Below are 20,834 nucleotides of genomic sequence, written 5' to 3' on the forward strand. Positions count from 1 at the left end.
TCTGGTTTTAGATACTAGCTGCCTAGCATATGGGAACTGTATGGTCCTTGAGAGGTTGTAGCCACTCCTGTGGGTGATTAGAAGAAGGTGAATCCCTAATCTAAGCTATTTTGTTGTCTAGGAAGCCTAGAATGAGGCCCCAGGGTAATTTTAAGGCAGTTCTCTCAAACCATAAAAGTTAACATGAAATCTCCTTGACATCAGTAATGTTAGAGTTAAGCAAAGATAAGCCCAAAATTTTAATGCAAAAAAAAATTGCCCATAATGGTACAAAGAACATAGCCTGTCATGAGGGTTTGGCAAGGATTATTGGCTACTTACACTAATATTTGTTTTCCCCATTTTTCCTAATAATGATACCCTGTACTTGAAGCTGTGAACTTGGCCTATTAAAATAAAGATTACAATTCTAGCCTACCTTGCAGCTGAGTATGGTCACGGGACTAAGTTCTGGATGTTGATGTATAAGCACAAGCTTTGAATCTCACTTTTGGAAACCTCCTTAAAACAGAGTAGTTTTTTCTTCCTGCTTCCTCCATCCTGCTCCCTATGACGCAGTGATAAAGATTTGAACTCTAGCAATTATACTGAAAAAGAGGTCACAGCCTAGTAACGGTGGAAGCCAGAGTCAATGCTGCCTCCCAGAATTGTTTATCCCTGTGAGTCAGGATTGACTTGATGGTACACAACAACAGTCTTCTTTAATGTGAGAAAAACTGCTTCATGCCTTGTTTGAAAAATTGCTACTTTGAGATTTATTCTTGAGCATAACTAAACCTAATCTTAGCTGATAATATTTTCATAACTATTAATAGTTTGGATATGAGAGAGCTGGAGATGAGAACAGGGTTGTGATACACTATGGCAAAGGCATGGCTACCATGGAAGTATTCAAGTGTACTCATTCACTGAGAGGACAGCTACCTTCGTATCAACATGATACCTGGCCTTGCCCTAACTTGACTGTTCTTAATTAAGAAGAGTAGATAGATCAGATACAGTTAGCAAAGGGAGTCAGAGGCTTAGGCAGGAAGTAAGAACGTTAGAATAAGAAAGGGCTACCGTATGGACTGCACTGCATTTTAAGGAATTTATATATATATATATATAATATATATATATATATACACACAGAGAGAGAGAGAGAGTCCCTGGGTGGTACAAATGTTTAACGTACTCAGTTGATAACCAAAAGGTTGGAGGTTTGAGTCCACCCAGAGGCACCTCAGAAGAAAGGCCTGGTGGCCTACTTCCAAAAAATCTATCAGCCTTTGAAAACTATGAAGCACTTTTCTACTCTGACACACTTGGGTTTCACCATGAGTTGGAATTGACTCAATGGCAACTGGTATATATATGTATATTTAGATAGATATACATATATAGAGAGAGAGATGATATATATATATATATAATTTTCAGTGATAGCTCAGTGCTAGAATTCTCATCTTCCATGCAGGTAACCCAGGTTTAATTCCAAGCCAATGTACCATGCACAGCTACCACCTATCTGTCAGTGGAGGCTTTTCTGTTGCTGTGATGTTGAACAGGTTTCAGTGGAACTTTCAGACTAAGACAGGCTAGGAAGAAAGACCTAGTAAAGTAATTTCCTTTTGAAAAAAAATCAGCCAACGAAAGCGTTATGGATCCAATGGTCCAATCCTCAATAGATCATGGATACTGCACAGGACCAGGCAGCCTTTTGTTCTGTTGTGCACAGGGTCACCATGAGTTGAGAGCCAACTGGACAGCAACTAGCAACAACAGATGGATAGGTGATAATTAGATAGATAGATAGTTCTAGAAGACATACACGAAGTAGATATTTCAAAATTACAGTTTCTTTTCATACGTAAATGCTATTAAAATACTCAGAATTAAATTTGGAGATAAGTGCTTTTTCATATTCTCCAGCATGTTAATGTTTTAGAACTTTTATTTATTTATTTATTTTCATTCATTGAGTTGGTGGATTAAAACAAAATTAGGGCTAATAAGCTTTTTCTCAATATTTATTATAAGACAATAAGTCTAATGTTAGCTCTCTTTTTCTCGATTTTTTGAACATACTAAGCTTGTAAAAAGTCCTTTACATTGTGAACTAAATTAAAGAGAATTTCCCTCACTAAAATATAAATGCTACAAGGAAGTATCTTACTATGGAAAGCCCAAATACAAGTGACTTAGCTGTTCATGACTTCATAGGCTGAATGCTTTGCTTAATCTATTAAAAATAATGACAAACCTTCAAGATTTCAAAGAAATCCTTACGAATTTGCACGGTCAAAAGGTTACTGAAATGTTTTTGGAGAGTCGACATGGTGGCGTTTATAGATTATAAAGATAGTCATTAAAAAAAAAAGAAGTATTTATCAGAGTGACAGGAAAAAAGAATCCCAGAGTACTGTAAGTGATAATTGGAATCTTTACTAATTTATCCCTATCACGTAGTGTTTGGTAACACAACCTTGGGCTTTGAGTGAAGCAATGTGGTTTATTGATAGTCTTTTGGTTTCTAAGTAGTTGACACCTTAAGTGAAATACGTAGAACTAATAGCTTTATTAGTAAAATCGTCAGTTCTGGTTTTCCTCTTAAATGCAATTATTAGATAATAACAGTTTATAGATATTGGTAGATTTTCATATAAGGGTAAAAAAGATAACATTTCGATTTTTACAAATCTTTATATTTGTTATTCGATCACACCCAATTTTTTGCTGTATACCAAAATTTATTTTGTATGATAATGAATACTCTTTAAAAAAATTCATAGTGTCTAAGAAACGTGTTGATATTGATAAGGTTCTGTGAAAACTAAATTTTGGGGAAATAAACATGCAGAAACAAAATTGAAGTGTATTTTTGTGAACACCTGCTTAGGGAGGCTTGGCGGCACGGTGGTTAAGTGCTTGGCTGCTGACTAAAAGGTCAGTGCTTTGAATCACCAGCCATCAGCTGCTCTGAGGGAGAAAGATATGGCAGTCTGCTTCCGTAAATATTGCGGCCTCATAACCCTACGGGGCAGTTCTGCTGTGTCCTATAGCCATCAGTCGGAATCCAGTTGAAGGCAACGTGTTGTTTTTTATTTTTTATATACAATAGAGATACAATATAATGTTCTATTAAGGAATAAATAAGGATAAGCTGAAAATCTCACATTATGAGCATAACAGTGATGAATGATACAATTTGTTGTTATTTAACAACTTGTGATTATTAATGGAATTTCATCTTTCTGTTTTCCATGTCCCCTACCTTTATTTCCCTATTTTGGCTCTTGCCATGGTCTGTCTCAGTGATGCTACTTATGTACAAGTAGACTGCTCCCCAATAGATAATAACTTCCTTAGAGGACGAACTTTGTATTGTCCATATATAGACACGTAATTTTGAGTCATATCCTGTGCTATGCTTAGTCATAACAGCTCACTGTGAAAAGATATCATGTGGATATTGCTACAGCAACAATGCCTGGGAATGTCTTGACATGAGTAACTTCCTACTGCAAATTCTACTAACTAATTAGTTTTTTTAAAAAATAGAGCCAAACTGATTTGGAAAACAATTTCTCAGTATTTACCAACAGCCTTGAAAGTATTCTCACCTTTTGACTCAGTAACTTGCATTCTGGATATATATTCTAAGAAAGCAAACTCAGATTAGGGCATGTTCTATGCACCAAAGTATTTATAGCCACTTTAACTATAACATTCAAATATTAAGATATTCAGCGTAAATATTGAAAACAATCTAAAAATCTCAGTGAAAAGGAAATACGTAAACTATGGCACAACCAGTCAATGTTATATGGTCATATAAAATTAGTGATTGTAATATTAGGGCAAAATTGATATTTCTGATTTTGAGGGGCTAATTCCAAAGTGCTGGTATTTATGATTGATGTTGTTCTTTTGCTCAATGCTATCCTTTTACTTAAAAATGTTTTTTTTGGATTTATAAAATAAAATGAGAGTAAACATGTAATACATTTTAAATGTAATAAATCATGAATATATTCTGCCAGAGTAGAATTATAAATATCTATTTTCATCCAAATTTATAACGACATAATAAACTATTTTCAGTGAACCAAATACAATAAACCCTCTGCAGGAGATTCAATTCCTACTCATAGTGACCCCATAGGCGGAGTAGAACTGCCCCATAGAGTTTCCAAGGAGCGGCTGATGGATTCGAACTGCGATCCTTCTGGTTAGCAGCTGTGGCTTATAACCATTGTACCACCAGGGCTCCCCAAATACAATATAAATATGTTTAAATGTGAAATGTTTGAAGCAAAATGAAATTTGAACTTTCTTTTTTTTTTTTAAAAAGCAATATTTAAAAAAACTGCCAGTAACATCAAAGTTAATTTATGAGCATATATTTGTTCAGATTGTTCCTTGCTGTTGAAGAAGCTCTTTCTAACTCTAAACTTTTCAAAAGAATAGCACAGAGAAAGGAATCAAATAACTCCAACAATGCCCCTCTAAATCCTTCATCTTCAAATAATACATCTCTTGGATGATAATTTGAGGCAATTCTTTAAATTAAGATTTAAGTATATATAAAATATTTTTGCCACATAAATATGTACTCAATAAATAAATGTTCATTGACTCTTCAACAATTATCAAATGAAAAGAAAGTCTGGTTAGCTGCCACAATACCACATAGTGTTCCGGTAACTATGGAACAATCGGTCATCTAATGGGTATAAATGACTTTAAAAGAAGGCTCAGTAATTGAATTCAGGTGACTGGGTCACTAAGAGTTGAAATCACCTTGACGGCAATGGGCTTTATGAAAACAATTCAAGCGACCAAGCGCTATTAGTTTCAGGCATTGAAAATGGCCAATTTTCTGAAAATGGTAGGCAACATTTGACTTTTGACCCTGATCTAAGTCCAATAACTGCCTCTCTGAAAACCCAGCCTGAATTTTTACAGTTATATTTAGCAGTTTTCTGTTCTGTAGCAATCGCTGTAAATGAATTCTTTAAATTTACCTGCTTCTTAATTAAACATTTATCCATTCTCTGTTCAAAATGTTTCAGTTTCTTTCTCGGTAACTCTTTTGGATAGGAAGAATTACAGGCAGCAAGGCACTATTTTTCTTTTTTTTTAATTGTCCTTTAAGTAAAAGTTTATAGCTCAAGCTAATTTTTCATTCAAAAATGTATACACATACTGTTCGGTGACATTGGTTGCAATTCCCACAATGGGACAGCACACTCCCTCTTTCCACCCCAGGTTCCCTATGTCCATTCATCCAGTTCCTGTCCCTTCCTTCCTTCTCATCTTGCTCTTGGACAAGAGTTGCCCATTTGGCCTTGTACGTTTGACTGAACTAAGAAGCACATTTCTCAGGTGTGTTATTTTTTGTTTTATAGGCATGTCCCATCTTTGTCTGAAAAGTGAGCTTCAAAAGTGATTTCAGGACTGGGTTAGCAGAGTGACCAGGGGCCATAGTTTCCTGCAGTCTCTGTCAGACCAATAAGTCTGGTCATTTTCATGAGTTTGAATTCTGTTCTACATTTTTCTCCTGCTCTGTCCAGGACTCTGTAATAATCCCCGTCAGTGAGGTCATTGGTGGTAGCCAGGCATCATCTAGTTCTGGTATCAGGCTGGTAGAGTATCTGGGTCATGTGATCATTTAGTCCTTTGGCCTAATATTTTCCTCGTACCTTCAGTTTTCTTCATTCTCCTTTGCTCTGGATGGGAGGGGACCAATAGATGTATCCTAGATGGCTACTCACAAGCTTTTAAGACCCCAGATGCTACTCACCAGGTAGGTTATAGAACATTTTCTTTATGAACTATGTTATGCCATTTGAGCCAGATGTTTCCTGAGACTATGGTCCCCAGGGCCTAGCCCCAGTTACTCAGTCCCTCAAAGTGTTGAGATGTATCTAGGAAATTGCTATGCTTCTTCTTTGGTCCAGTTGTGCTGACTGCCCCTATATTGTGTGTTGTCCTTCCCTTCACTGAAGTTGACACTTGTCTACTATCTAGTTAGTGATTTCCCCTCCCCCCCTCCACCCTCTTAACCATCAAAGAATGCTTTTTTCTGAATGTAAACCTTTTCTTGAGTTTTTATAATAGTGATCTCATACAATCTTTGTCCTTTTGTGACTGACTTATTTCTCTCAGCATAGTACCCTCCAGATTTACCCATGTTGTGAGATGTTTCCTGAATTCATCACTGTTCTTTATCATTGCATAGTATTCCATTGTGTGTATCTACCGTAATTTGTTTATCCATTCATCTGTTGAAGGGCATTTAGGTTGTTTACATCTTTTTGCTATTGTGAATACTGCTGCAGTGAACATGAATGTGCATATGTCTATTTGCGTCACAGCTCTTATTTCTTTAGAATATGTTCCTAGGAGTGGATTGGCTAGATTTTTTATGGTATTTGTATTTCTAGCTTTCTAATGAAGTACAGTATCATTTTTCAAAATGGTTGTACCATTTCACATTTCCACCAGCAGTGTGTAAGAGTTCCTATCTCCCCACAACCTCTCCAACATTTGTTATTTTGTGTTTCTTGCATTAGTGCCGGTAATGTCGGGGTGAGATGGTATCTAAATGTAGTTTAGATTTGCATTTCTCTAATAGCTAATGATGGTGAGCATTTCTTCATGTGTCTATTAGCTGCCTGGATGTCTTCTTTGGTGAAGTGTCTGTTCACCTCCTTTGCACATTTTCTAATTGGATTATTTGTCTTTTTGTAGTTGAGATGTTATAAGTATCTTGTAGACTTACAGACTAGACCCTTGTCGAATATGTTGTAGCCAGAATTTTTCCCAGTCTGTAGGTTGTCTTTTACTCTTTTGGTGAAGTCTTTTGATGAGCATAAATGTTTAATTTTTAGGAGCTCCCAGTTATCTAGTTTCTCTCCTGGTGCTTGTGCATTGCTAGTTATGGTTTGTATCCCATTTATACCATATATTAAGGTCCCTAGCATTGTCCCTATTTTTTCTTTCATGATCTTTATCATTTTAGATTTTTATAGTTAGGTCACTGATCCATTTTGAGTTAGTTTTTGTGTATGGTGTGAGGCATGGGTCCTTTTTTTTTTTTTACAGATGGGCATTCAGTTATGCCAACACCATTTGTTAAAGAGACTGTCTTTTCCCCCATTTAATGGACTTTGAGCCTTTGTCAAATATTAGCTGCTTGTAGATGGATGGATTTATGTCTGGGTTCTCAGTTCTGTTCCATTGGTCTGTGTGTCTGTTGTTATAGCGGTACCAGGCTGTTTTGACTATATTGGCTATATAATAGATTTTAAAAGCAGATAGTGTGAGGCTTTCCACTTTGTTGTTCTTCTTCAGTAATGTTTTACTTATCCTGGGCCTGTTCCCTTTCCATATGAAGTTGGTGATTTGTTCTCCATCTCGCTAAAGAATGCTGCTGGAATTTGGATCAAGATTGCATTGTATCTGTAGATTGCTTTGGGTAGAATTGACATTTTTACAATGTTGAATCTTCCTATCCATGAGCATGGTATGTTTTTCCACTTACCTAGGTCTCTTTGTCTTTTTTTTTATTTTGTTTTTTTGTTGTTGTTTAGGTCTCTTTTGGTTGCAGGAGGGTCTTGTAGTTTTCTTTGTATAAGTCTTTTGTGTCCCTGGTTAGATTTATTCCTAAGTATTTTATCTTCTTGGAGGCTATTGTAAATGGTATTGATTTGGCGATCTCCTTTCAAAGTTCTCTTTGTTGGTGCAGAGAAATTCAACTGATTTTTGTATGTTAATCTTGTATTCTGCTACTTTGCTGAAATCGTCTATTAGTTCTGGAAACCCTGTGGTGTAGTGGTTAAGAGCTATGGCTGCTAACCAAAAGGTTGGCAATTCGGATCTACCAGGTGCTTATTGGAAACTCTATGTAGCAGTTCTACTCTGTCCTTTAGGGTCGCTCTTAGTTGGAATTGACTCTACGGCAACATGTTCTATTAGTTCCAGTAGTTTTCTTGTGGGTTATTTGGGGTTTTCTGTGTATAAGATCATACCATCTGTGAATAGGGGTACTTTTACCTCTTCCTTACCAAAGTTTTTTTTTTTTTTTTTTACCAAACTGAATGCCCTTTATTTCTTTTTCTTGCCTTATTGCTCTAGCTAGGATTTCCAGAACAATGTTGAATAAGAGTGGTGATAAAGGGCATTCTTGTCTGGTTCTCATTCTCAAGGGGAATGCTTTCAGTCTCCTCATTTAGAAAGATGTTTGTTGTTGGCTTTGTATAAATTCCCTTTATTATGTCAAGGAATTTTCCTTCTATTCCTTTTGCTGAGAATTTTTATCAGAAATTGGTGTTGGACTTTGTCAAATGCCTTTTCTGCGTTGATTGATAAGATTATGTGGTTCTTTTGTTTTATTTATATGTTGAATTACATTAATTGATTTTCTAATGTTGAACCACCCCTGCATACCTGGCATGAATCCCGCTTGGTCATGATGTATTATTATTATTATTATTTTGATATGTTGTTGAATTCTATTGAATTTTGTTGAGAATTCTTTAGTCTGTGTTCATGAGGGATATTGGTCTGTAGTTTCCTTTTATTGTTGTGCCTTTGCCTGGCTTTGGTATCAGGGTTATGCCAGCTTCATAGAGTGAGTTCAGAAGTATTTCTTCCTTTTCTGTGTTGTGAAATAGCTTTAGTAGTATTGGTGTTAGCTCTTCTCTGAAAGTTTGGTAGAATTCTTAGGTGAAGCCATCAGAGCCAGGGTTTTTTATTATTATTATTATTACATCTTCAAACTTTCCTTTTGTTATATAAAAAAAAATATAGGTCTGTTTAATTTTTCTAACTCAAGTTGTATTAGTATAGGCAAGTAGTGTCTTTCTAGAAATTTGTCCATTTCTTCTAGGTTTTCAAATTTTTTGGAGTACATTTTTTTCTAGTATTCTGTTGGGATCCTTTTTGTTTTAGCTGGGTCTGTTGTGATATCACCCATCTCATTTCTTTTTTGAGCTATTTGCTTTCTCTACTGTTTTTCTTTTATCAGTTTGGCCAATGGTTTGTCCATTTTGTTGATCTTTTCAAAGAACCAACTTTTGGTCTTGCTGATTGTTTCAATTGTTTTTCTATTCCCTATTTCATAATAATAATCTATATTACTTCCTTCTGGTGCCTGAGGGCTTATTTGCTGCTCTTTCTTTTTGTTCCAGTTGTAGGGTTAATGTTTTGATTTTGACCCTTTCTTCTTTTGGGATTGTGCATTTATCGCTGTAAATTGATGTATAAGCACTGCTTTTGCTGTGTACCAAAGGTTTTGGTAAGATGTGTTATCAATCTAAAATGATCAAGATCATGGATAAAAAAGTAGAGACAATACTAGGAGCTCTAATACCTGGCATAAACAAAACAAAACATTACTAACAATGCACAAACACCAAAAGAGAAACTAGATGACTTGGAGTGCCTAGAAATCAAACATGTATGCTCATCTAAAGACTTCACCAAAAAAGTAAAAAGACAACCTACAGACTGGGGAAAAAAAAAAAAAATTGGCTACAACAAATCTGATCAAAGTGTAATCTCTAAAATCTACAAGATACTGCAAAACCTCAACAACAAAAAGACAAATAACCCAATTAAAAAATGGGCAAAGGATATGAACAGGCACTTCACCAAAGAAGACATTCAGGCAGCTAACAGGTACATAAGGAAATGCTCACAATCATTAGCCATTAGAGAAATGCCAATCAAAATTACAATGAGATACCATCTCTCCCCAACAAGGTTAGCATTAATCCAAAAACACAAAATCATAAATGTTGGAGAGATTATGAAAAGACTGAAACACTTATACACTGCTGGTGGGAATGTAAAATGGTACAAGCACTTTGGAAATTGACTTGGCTCTTCCTTAAAAAGCTAGAAATAGAACTACCATATGATCCAGCAATCCCACTCCTTGGAATATATCCTAGAGAAATAAGAGCCCTCACATGAATAGATATATGCACATCCATGTTTATTGCAGCACTGTTCCCAATAGCAAAAAGATGCAAACAACCTAGCTTCCCATCAACAGACAAATGTATAAACAAATTATGGTATATTCACACAATGGTATATTCACACAACGCAATGATAAAGAACAATGAAGAATCCATGAAACATCTCATAACGTGAATGAATCTGGAAGGCATTATGCTGAGTGAAATTTGTCAGTTGTGAAAGGACAAATATTGTTTGGGACCACTATTATAAGAACTCAAGAAAAGGTTTAAACACAGAAGAAAACATTCTTTATGGTTAGATGAGTGGGGAGGGAGAGAGAGGGGTATTCACTAAAAAAAAAAAAAAAAAAAAAACTAGATAGTAGACAAGAATTACCTTAGGTGAAAGGAAGGACAACACACAATACAGGGGAAGTCAGCACACCTGGACTAAACCAAAAGCTAAGAAGTTTCCTGAATACAACCAAACACTTTGAGGGGCAGAGTAGCAGGGGTGGGGATCTGGGAGCCATGGTTTCAGGGGACAGGTAGGTCAATTGGCATAACAAAGTTTATTAAGAAAATATTCTGCATCGTACTGTAGTGAGTGGCATCTGGGGTCTTAAAATCTAGCAAGTGGCCATCTAAGATGCATCAATTGGTCCCAAAGCACCTGGAGCAAAGGAAAATGAAGAACACCAAAGACGCTAGTAAAATATGAGCCCAAAAGACAGAAAGGGCCACATAAACCGGAGGCTCCATCAGCATGAGACTAGAAGAACTAGGTGGTGCCTGGCTACCACCAATGACTGCTCTGACGGGGAACACAACAGAGAGTCCCTGATGGAGCTGGAGGAAAGTGTGGTGCAGAACTCAAATTCTAGTAAAAAGACCAGACTTGATGGTCTGCTGAGACTGGAGGGACCCCAGAAGACATGGTTCTTGGACGTTCCGTTAGCCCAGGACTAAAACCATTCCCAAAGCCAACTCTTCAAACAAAGATTAGACTGGACTGTAAGCCATAAAATGATACTGGTGAAGAGTGTGTTTCTTGGCTCAAGTAGATGCATGAGACTAAATGGACAGCTCCTGTCTGGAGGCAAGATGAGAAGACAGAAGAGGACAGGAACTGGTTGCATGGACACAGGAAATACACGGTGGAGAGGAGAAGCGTGCTGTCACATTGTAGGGAAAGCAACCAGGGTCACTTAACAATGTGTGTATAAGTTTTTGTATGAGAAACTGACTTGAATTGTAAACTTTCACTTAAAGCACAATAAAAAAAAAAGATGTGTTTTCATTCTCATTTGACTCTTTGAATTTTATTCTGTCCTTGATTCCTTCTATGTATTTGATATTTTTTCCTTGCTGTTTCTATTATTGGTTTCTACCTTTATGACATTATGATCAGGGAAGGTGCTTTGTATTATTTTGATGTTTTGGATTTTATTAAGGCTTGATTTGTGGCTTAAAAGGTGGTCCATTCTGAAGAATGCTCCATGTGTCTGGGAAAAGAATGTATACTTGGCTGCTGTTGGGTGAAGAGTTCTGTACATATCTATGTAGTTGGTTGATTGTGGCCTTTAGATGTTCTGTATCTTCATTGAGTTTTTTCTAGATGTTCTATTCTTCACTAAAAGTGGCGTATTGAAGTTTTCTACTGATATTGTAGAACTTTCTACTTCTCTTTTCAATGTTATTACAGTTGGTTTTATATATTTTGGAGCTCTGTCATTAGGTGCATATATATTTATTATGCTTATGTCCTTCTGTAGTATTGACCCTTTAATCACTATGTAGTGTCCTTCCTTATCCTTTATGGTCGATTTTGCTTTAAAGTCTATTTTATCAGAGATTAATATTGCCACTCCTGCTCTTTTTTGGTACCCTTGTGGTACAGTGGTTAAGCGCTTGGCTGCTAACTGAATGGTCAGTGTTTTGAATCCACCGGCTGCTCCATGGGAGAAAGATGTGGCCATCTGCTTCCAGAAAGATTACAGCCTTGGAAACCCTAAGGGGCAATTCTGCTCTGTCTTTCAGAGTCACTAGGAGTTGGAATCAACTCGACAGCAAAGGATTTGATTTTTTTTTTTTTTTTTGCTTGATATATGTATTTTTTCATCCTTTGAGTTTTAGTTTATGTCTTTGTGTCTAAGATGTGTCTCTTACAGGCAGCATATAGATAGATCTTTTTTTTTTTTTTTTAATCCATTCTTCCACTCTCTGTCTCTTTATTGGTGCATTTAGTCCACTTACATTCAGTGTAATTATTGATAGCCATGAGTTTTTTGCTGCTGTTTTTATACTTTTTTTTTTTTGATGGTATTGACAGTTTATTTGTTCTACTTAATTTTCTGTGCTGAGTTCTTCATGTTTTTTTTTCTTTTCATGTCTTTCATTACTGTTGATTTTGTGCTTGCTAAGTCTTTACGTTTTTCTTTTTTTTTTTTATTTCGATGGGTAGGTTTGTCAGCTTCCTTTGAGGTTACCTTGAAATAGGCCTTTATTTTTCTAAGTTTAAACCAGTCTTTTATTTCTTAATATTGCCTTGACTTCTTCTCCATATGGAAGTTCTATGATTACACCGTTTCCTCCTTTTTTGTTTTGACATTGTAGTTTACATTTTGACATCTCTGGTTCTCTATTTTCAGTCTTTTAGCTTTGATTTTGTGTGTGTGTGAATTCTCTATCTGGGCTGATATCTGGTTGATCTGCCCTGTCTACTATTCTTGGGTTGTTGTCTGATGTTGTTTTTTCTCTAACCAGAGGACTTCCTTTAATATTTCTTGTAATTTTGGTCTGATTTTTACAAATTCACTTAATTTTTGTTTATCTGGAAATAACCTGATTTTGCCATCATACCTGAGAGACAATTTTGGATATATAATTCTTGGATGGCACTTTTTTTTCTCCTTCAAGGCTTTATATATGTCATTCCGTTGCCTTCTTGCTTGGTTTCTGCTGAGTAATCTGAGTTTAGTCTTACTGGCTCTCTTTTGTAGATAACTTTTCATTTATTCCTAGCTGCTCTCAGGATTCTTTCTTTGTCTTTGGTTTTGGCAAATTTGATTATGATATATCTTGGTGACTTTCTTTTGGGGTTTATCCTATATGGAGTTCACTGAGCTTCTTGGACAGACATCTTCTCATCTTTCATTATATTAGGGAAATTTTCTACCAGCAAATCTTAAACAATTCTCTCTGTGTTTTCTGTTATCACTCCATTCTCTGGCACTTTGATCACTCATAGTTTTTTCCTGTTCATAATACCCACGTAATTCCTAGGATTTCTTGATTTTTTTTTTTCCATTCTTTTTTCTGATTGGTTTCAAGGGATTTATATTCAATCTAAGTAATTCTTACTTCCATTATCTCAGTTCTGTTCTTATGAAAGTCTACTGAGTTGTCTAATTCTGAAATTTTGTTGTTAATCTTTTGTATTTCTAGCTGTTGTCTCTGTATAGATTTTAGTAGCCTGTTTATTCTGTTGTTTTGTTCTTGAATTGTTATCCTGAATTCTTTTATTGCTTTGTCTCTGTGTTCCTTGGTTTGGTCTGAGTTTTGTCTGATCTCCTTCCTGATCTCTTGGAGAACTCTGTATATTAACCTTATGAATTCTTTATTAGGTAGTTCCATTGTCTTATCTTCCTCTGGAAGATTTTCTGATTCTCTGTTTTCATGACTTGCTGGAACCATCTTGCCCTGCTTCTTTATGTGATTTGATATTGACTGTTATCTCCAAGGCATCAATTAGTTGTTTTATTTTTTTACTTATTTATTTATTGTATTTTTGTTTATTGCATCCTGTATTTTTGTTTTGTTTTGTTTTGATATGTCCAAGAAAGCTGGGCATGTATGCAACTCTGGTTGTTAGTGTCGTTGAAGCTCTCACGTTCTGTCTCCAGGTGGTCAGAGCAGCTGCTAGCTGTGTTAACTCAGGAGCCTGTTCACTGCTCTTATTTGGGGTGCTGTTGTTTGGGGCACAGGTGTCCCAGTTGTCATTCACCAAAAATGTGGTGCAGAGACTCTCACCTATACTCCTAGGTGAGCAGGGCTGCATGGGGATGTTTGAAGCAGGCACAGGTCTCTGGTTGCAGTGGGGGGTGACATATGGGGCAAGGCAAAGGGCTGTTGCCTGTCCCTGGATGCCCTGATGGACAGGGTATCCCAGTCTGCTAGAACACATAGTGGGGTTGAGTACTGCAGCCAGTCCTTGGTCACCCAGTGCCATAGGCTGGAGGGATTGGGAGGCACCACTAATTGTCAGCCCCCTGTCATGGGTGGCTAGATGGAGTGGGTGGTACCCTCAGGCCCCTGGTACGGGTGGGTAGGGCCCCTTCTTAGGGCATGGGTCGGTGTCAAATGCCACAGATCTGCAGCTCCCACTTGGCTGCTGCAGGTGAAAATGGGCGTCAGGTTGATGCACTGCCTGTTTTGTGCTATTGAGGGTGTTCAGTGTTAGACTGGCCTACAAGGCACTGGAGCAGGGGTGAAGTGTGGGAGTGAAGGGTGCTGCAAGTTCGTGGACCTCATACACCAGTGAGCTCCTGGCTTCGGAGGTGTGCCATTCTTAAATGTTGCGGGACTAGTGTTGGAGTGGGGTGGGGAGTGAATGAGGAGAAGGGAATATTCCTCAGCCATGGAGCTCTGGTGGGGGAAGGGTTATGGTGCCAGTGCACGTGATGGGTTAGGAGCTTTCACTTAACTTTTTCAGGTCTGGTGTCACTTCTACTTGGTTTTGGAGGTGTGTGTAGAATCGCTGCTGCTTGGCTACACCAGATGGGGTGGGTTTCAGCTTAGGATGTTGCTGCTTGCCTCAGCCTGTGTGTACTGCAGTGATTCAGCTAGCAGGACACCAGCCATCCTGCAATCCATAGTTCACCATTTCCACTGTTTCTGAATTGTCTCTTCTTCCACCTCCTGCTCAGTCCAATTCTTCAGCTTTGTCTTTGATGATTAGAGTTTCTAGGTTGTCATATATATTCTGTTGACTTGTTTTTTCGTGTCTTTATTGTAAGATGGATGACATGAAGGGTCCGACTCTTCCACCTGCCCCTCAAGGCACTTTTTTAGATCAATGATTTGGAGTTAAAGATTTTCTGAAAGGCTTTTTTTTTTTAATAATAAGAGGAATCCATTCATCAATACCAGTCTCAAAGCATTCAACAATAGTACAGTAGCTGAAAATCTCTGGTTGTGTAACAGCAGACATAACAGGGCTTTTAGATCTCTGAATGTATTATTATTTATTTTATTTTATTTTTTTGGACCACTTCATGTGGCTTGCTGTGTGTCAAATTTAGGGGAAATTCTTGTTATTTTATATTTAGCAGTAGGATCTGAATTAAAGGCAAGTAATTTTTCAAAGCTTCCTTCATCCCATGAATTCTTATTTGGTGGAATCTTGCAACTGGAGTTGACTCTGTATATAGGACTAAGTCTTGGCCATCTTCAAAATCGTATTCTGAATTTGATTGAAAATGAGGTGGAGGGCAAGCTATATATTATTTTTGTTCCCAAACAAATTTTCTGGTCTGTTCTTTTCTTTAATTTTATCATGAATAGATGGAAGTTTTGGTTCAGAGTTTGTTGTTTTTATTAGTTGCTGCAGAGTAAGCTGCCAATTTATGGCAACCCCATGCACAACAGAAGAAAATGCTGTGCCATCCCCTGATCGGGTGTGAATTAGCATTATAATCTGTATAGTTTTCTCCAGCTGATTTTCAGTTTGCCTATATCTGTGTCATTACTGTTATGTTCAGATTCCATTTGTTTGGAATGTTTTTGAAGTGGAGTAAGAATTGCTCTTGAAAAAAAGAATCTTTGCAATGGCACAATGCATTTACCTTTTTACACTCACCTGGGCACAAGACTATCCAGACTTTTAGTGATTGATTGGTCTTTTCACAGTAATTGCATAATGGAGTCAATGACCTTTACCTGAAGATAATAATGATGCAGATTTCAGATCTTTTAAATACCAAGATGATGACATAATGCTAACAAAAAATACACAGTGTACTGATTTTTAAAACAATTTGCTGTAGTGTTGATTCCAATTCACAGTGACTCCATGTGTATCAGAGTAGAACTGTGATCCATAGGATTTTCAGTAGCTAATTTTTCAGAAGCAGACTATCCAGCCTTTTTTTCTGAGGTGCCTCTGGGTCCACTGGAACCTTCAACCTTTTTGTTAACAGCTGAGCAACCAGTTGTACCACTCAGAGACTCTATTGATTCCTAAAAAAATAACTCCAAATACTGGGATAACCAAGTACAATTTGTTTAGCAAACACTATATTAATAAAAGATACTTACAAAGCATATTCAATTGCATGAAAGATTAGTATGGCATAATTCTAAGAACAACAACAAAAAAAATTAAATATAATATTAAAAATGTATTTAATATGATATTTATCATTTAGTAAATACTTGTTATGCATCAACCACTTTAAAGAACTTGATGAATAAAAAGCTATGTACATATAGAGATAACTCCATGAATCGTATACACCATGATTTTGGAAATAAAGGATTTGAGGCTTGGCAGGAATAAAATGTGTCCAATGTTATGCTACTGTTGAGTGCCAAAGTCAGTATCAGATTTCAAAGCCCATGATTTCAAGTCTCACACTGGCATTCTGAAATTGGTTTGCCTGCACCCATAGGAGATTTGTTTAGCATTACTAACTTAGTGTGTGGATACACACGCGTAGCTTTGTATATGTAGATTAAGAACACCATATGGTAACTTAATCATCCTTTTTAGCTTGTGTCCTAACAATTTGGTATTGCATTTTGGTGAAGTAGATCCACCTCTTCCTGTAAGAGCAACAGGAAAACAAACTTCCTCTTTCCAGCAGTGATCTCAAGAAGTAGCCAAATATTTTTGCCAATTATTGTCAGAAAAAAAAATCTGAATATTAATTATGGAAAAATCAAGATTATTGTTCTAGACAAAAATTATCTCTTTTTCTAATAGAAAACACTAAACACTGTCTTTCAACTTGTTAACTTGTTAACCTTTTTCAGAGTTCTGTTTTCTGACTAACATCTCAAGAGCCTCACATGAACATGACTGTTAAAAATTAAACATGTTACAGGAAGCACATTATTTTACTGGATAGAGGTCAGACATGAATAGATCTGAAATTGCATTCTGAGGAAATTCCTGGCCCTATCCTCAAGTATTCCGATTGCACGGCTCCCATAAAGGCAAAATCATGGCAAGATTTTAAATGTTCATGATAAAACATGTATTCCCTCATGTCTTGAAAGTTTACTGAGTACCTAAGAGCAACGCACTGTGCAAAGTGATGGGTATACAAGCTTGAACAAGAGAGTCAACAGCTTAGTGAAGCTTATGTCTTTGTTGTTTATATATGACAGCATAAATAGTTTTATTTCAACTGAAATTATCTACTTTTTAATGCCAATTAATGGTCTCCTGGGGCCCTGGAAGTGCAGTGGTTAAACATTTGGCTGTTAACCAAAACATTGGCAGTTTGAATTCACCAGCTGTTCCTTAGAAACCTTATGGGGCAGTTTTACTGTGTCCTATAGGGTCACTATTAGTTGGAATCGACTTGAATGGATTTTTTTTTTTTGGTTTAATGGTCTTCCAGAGAGTTGGGGGCTTGTCATGTTTAAATTGTATCCCCCAGATATACCATCCCAACCCGAAATCATTTCTCTTTTCACTGCCACTACCACCTTGACCAAGGAGCCTGCTGGCGCAATGGTTCAGAGCTTGGCTGCTAACCAAAAGGCCTGACAGTTCAGACCTACCCAGTAGCTCTGCAGGAAAAAAGGCCTGGGAATCTGCTCCCATAAAAATTGATAGCCTAGGAAACCATAGCAGTACCACTCTGTCCTATAGGGTTGCTAAGAGTCAGAATCAACTTGACAGTGTAAACAACCACCACCACCACCTTGACCCTGATCCAAAACACCATCATTCATCTCCTGCATTTCTCTGGCAGTTTCTTAGCTAAACTTTCTCCTCCAAACTTTGGCCCTAATACAATAGGGTCAACACAGCTCAACACAGCAGTCGTAGACGTCCTTTAAAAATGTAATCATATCACAACATTCTTCTGCTCAAAACCATCTAATTACAATCCATGTTCATGCAGAATTGAAGCAAAGCTCTTCTACTGATCTTTCAGGCCCTAAATAATCTGTGTATCATCTTTACCTCTCTGACTTCACCTCCTATAATCCTTCCCCTTCTTAATCAACTCCACTCAGGCTGGCCTCCTGGGGAATTTGCATTTACAAGTCCACATCTGAGAGCATTTTTCTCCTATTTTTCATATGGCTTTGTCTATCTCAGTCACCTGCTCAGCATGGACACATTGTTTTCACACTTCCAGTATTTGCTGAACTGTCACCTGAGGCCTTTTCTGACCACTCTATTGAAAACCATAGCCCTAAATTTGTCATTCCTTTCTCTTTTTTATCTCCAGAACATTTACCACCATCTGACAAACTATGAATTTTAATTATTTATTCTGTTTATATTTTTCTCTGATAGAATATAAGCTCCAGAAGAGTAAGGGCTTTGGCCTAATTTGAACTGTTTATTATTGGACCCAGAACATGTAGGATAGTGCCTGGCATATAACAAATACTCAGTAATTTTTTACTGAAAGATTAAATCAATGGATTAATCAATAAATCTGTCAATATTGAATGATAAATGAATAAAGACCCTGTAAATGAATCAGATAGGCAAGATTATTGTCTCCTAGAGCTCACAGCCTAGAAAAAAAAAAAAAATTGATAATTAAACAAGCAATTATACATACAGATTTAATGTAATACAAAAAATATGAATTGGATTCACTGCAGAAAATCCAAAATGTTTGATACAATAAGAGTGGTGTCTACCATAAGTTCCTTTTTATCAGAGACCAAGCCACTTACTGAAAGAGGACCTACCCTAAGACAATAGGGCATCAATCAGTAAATATGTGTCATTTCAAAGCTCCATTTGTAAAAGAAGAAGGTTCTTTCTGCTACCCAGATATTTATCTTGGCCCAAGGCCCCTGTCTGTCCAGACCCTTGAGCACCTTCTATAATACAACTCTCTTTATTTTGGACACTTCTCATTCCACTCTAACCATATAGTGAGAATGGGAGTAATCTTGTTTCTACACACCCTGCAAAACTGACCATAGCTGAGAGATCTTTCTCAGGATTTAAAAAATTGGAAATAAGGAAAGATAGTCAAAACCTCTTTGATGCAAAGCAAAAGAAATGAAACACAGGGATTTTAGTGAGTAGACAGTTCTAGTGGACAAAGAGCCCGAAGCAAGACTGCCTAGATAAATTCTGACTTTGCCACTTACTAGGTGAAAAATTGCAAAATTCCATTACAAATGGCGACTATACACACGTACCTCACAAGATGTAACACACAGGAATCAAATCGACTACATCTGTGGAAAGAGATGATGGAACAGCTCAACATCATCAGTCAGAACAAGGCCAGGGGACAACTGCAAAACAGACCATCAATTGCTCATATGCAAGTTCAAGTCGAAAGTGAAGAATTTAGAACAAATCGATGAGAGGCAAAGTATGACCTTGAGTATATCCCACCTGAATTTAGAGACCATCTCAGGAAGAGATTTGATGCATTGAACACTGATGACCGAAGACCAGACGAGTTGTGGAATGACATCAAGGACATCACCCATGAAGAAAGCAAGAGGTCATTAAAAAGACAAGAAAGAAAAGACCAAAATAGATGTCAGAAGAGACTCTGAAACTTGCTTTTGAAAGTTGAGTAGCTAAAGCAAAGGGAAGGAATGATGAGGTAAAAAAGCTGAACAGAAGATATCAGAGGATCAAGAAGACAAAGTAAAGTATTGTAATGACACGTGCAAAGAGCTGGTGATAGAAAACTAAAACGTAAGTACAAGCTTAGCATTTCTCAAGCTGAAAGAACTGAAGAAAAATTTCAGGCTTCAAGTGGCAATAGTTAAGGATTCCATGGGGAAAATAATAACACAGGCAGCATCAAAAGAAGTTGAAAAGAATACACAGAGTCATTATATCAGAAAGGATTGGTCAGTGTTCAACCATTTCAAGAGTTAGTGTATGATCAGGAACCAAAGGTACTGAAGAAAGAAATCCAAGCTGCACTGAAGGAAGGCTGTGGCAAAAAAAAAAAAAAGTTCCAGGAATTGACTGTATGTCAACTGAGATGTTTCGGCAAATGCATGAATACAGGTCTTGAAGCATTCACTCATTTATGCCAAGAAATTTGGAAGACAGGTACCTGGTCAAGAAAGGTGATCCAACCGAATGTGGAAATTACTGAACAATATCATTAATATCACATGCAAGTAAAATTTTGCTGAAGATCATTCAAAAGCAGCTGCATATCAACCGGGAGCTGCCAGAAATTCAGGCCAGGTTCAGAAGAGAACATGGAACCAGGGATATCATTGCTGATGTTGGATGGATCCTGGCTGAAAACAGAAAATACCAGAAGGACGTTTACCTGTGTTTTATTGACTATGCAAAGGCATTTGACTGTGTGGATCATAACAAATATGGATAACATGAAGAATGGGAATTCTGGAACGCTTAATAGTGCTCATGAGGAATCTGTACATAGATCAAAAGATAGTTGTTTGGACAGAACAAGGGGATAGTGTGTGGTTTAAAGTCAGGAAAGGTATGTGTTAGGGTTGTATCTTTTCACCATACCTAGTCAATCTGTATGCTGAGCAAATAATCCAAGAAGCTTGACTGTATGAAGAAGAATAGGGCATCAGGATTGGAGGAAGACTCATTAACAACCTGCAGTATGCAGATGACACAACCTTGCTTGCTGAAAGTGAAGAGGACTTGAAGCACTT

This window comes from Loxodonta africana, chromosome 3, assembly GCF_030014295.1.
Source record: "Loxodonta africana isolate mLoxAfr1 chromosome 3, mLoxAfr1.hap2, whole genome shotgun sequence".
NCBI classification, from domain to species: Eukaryota; Metazoa; Chordata; class Mammalia; order Proboscidea; family Elephantidae; genus Loxodonta; species Loxodonta africana.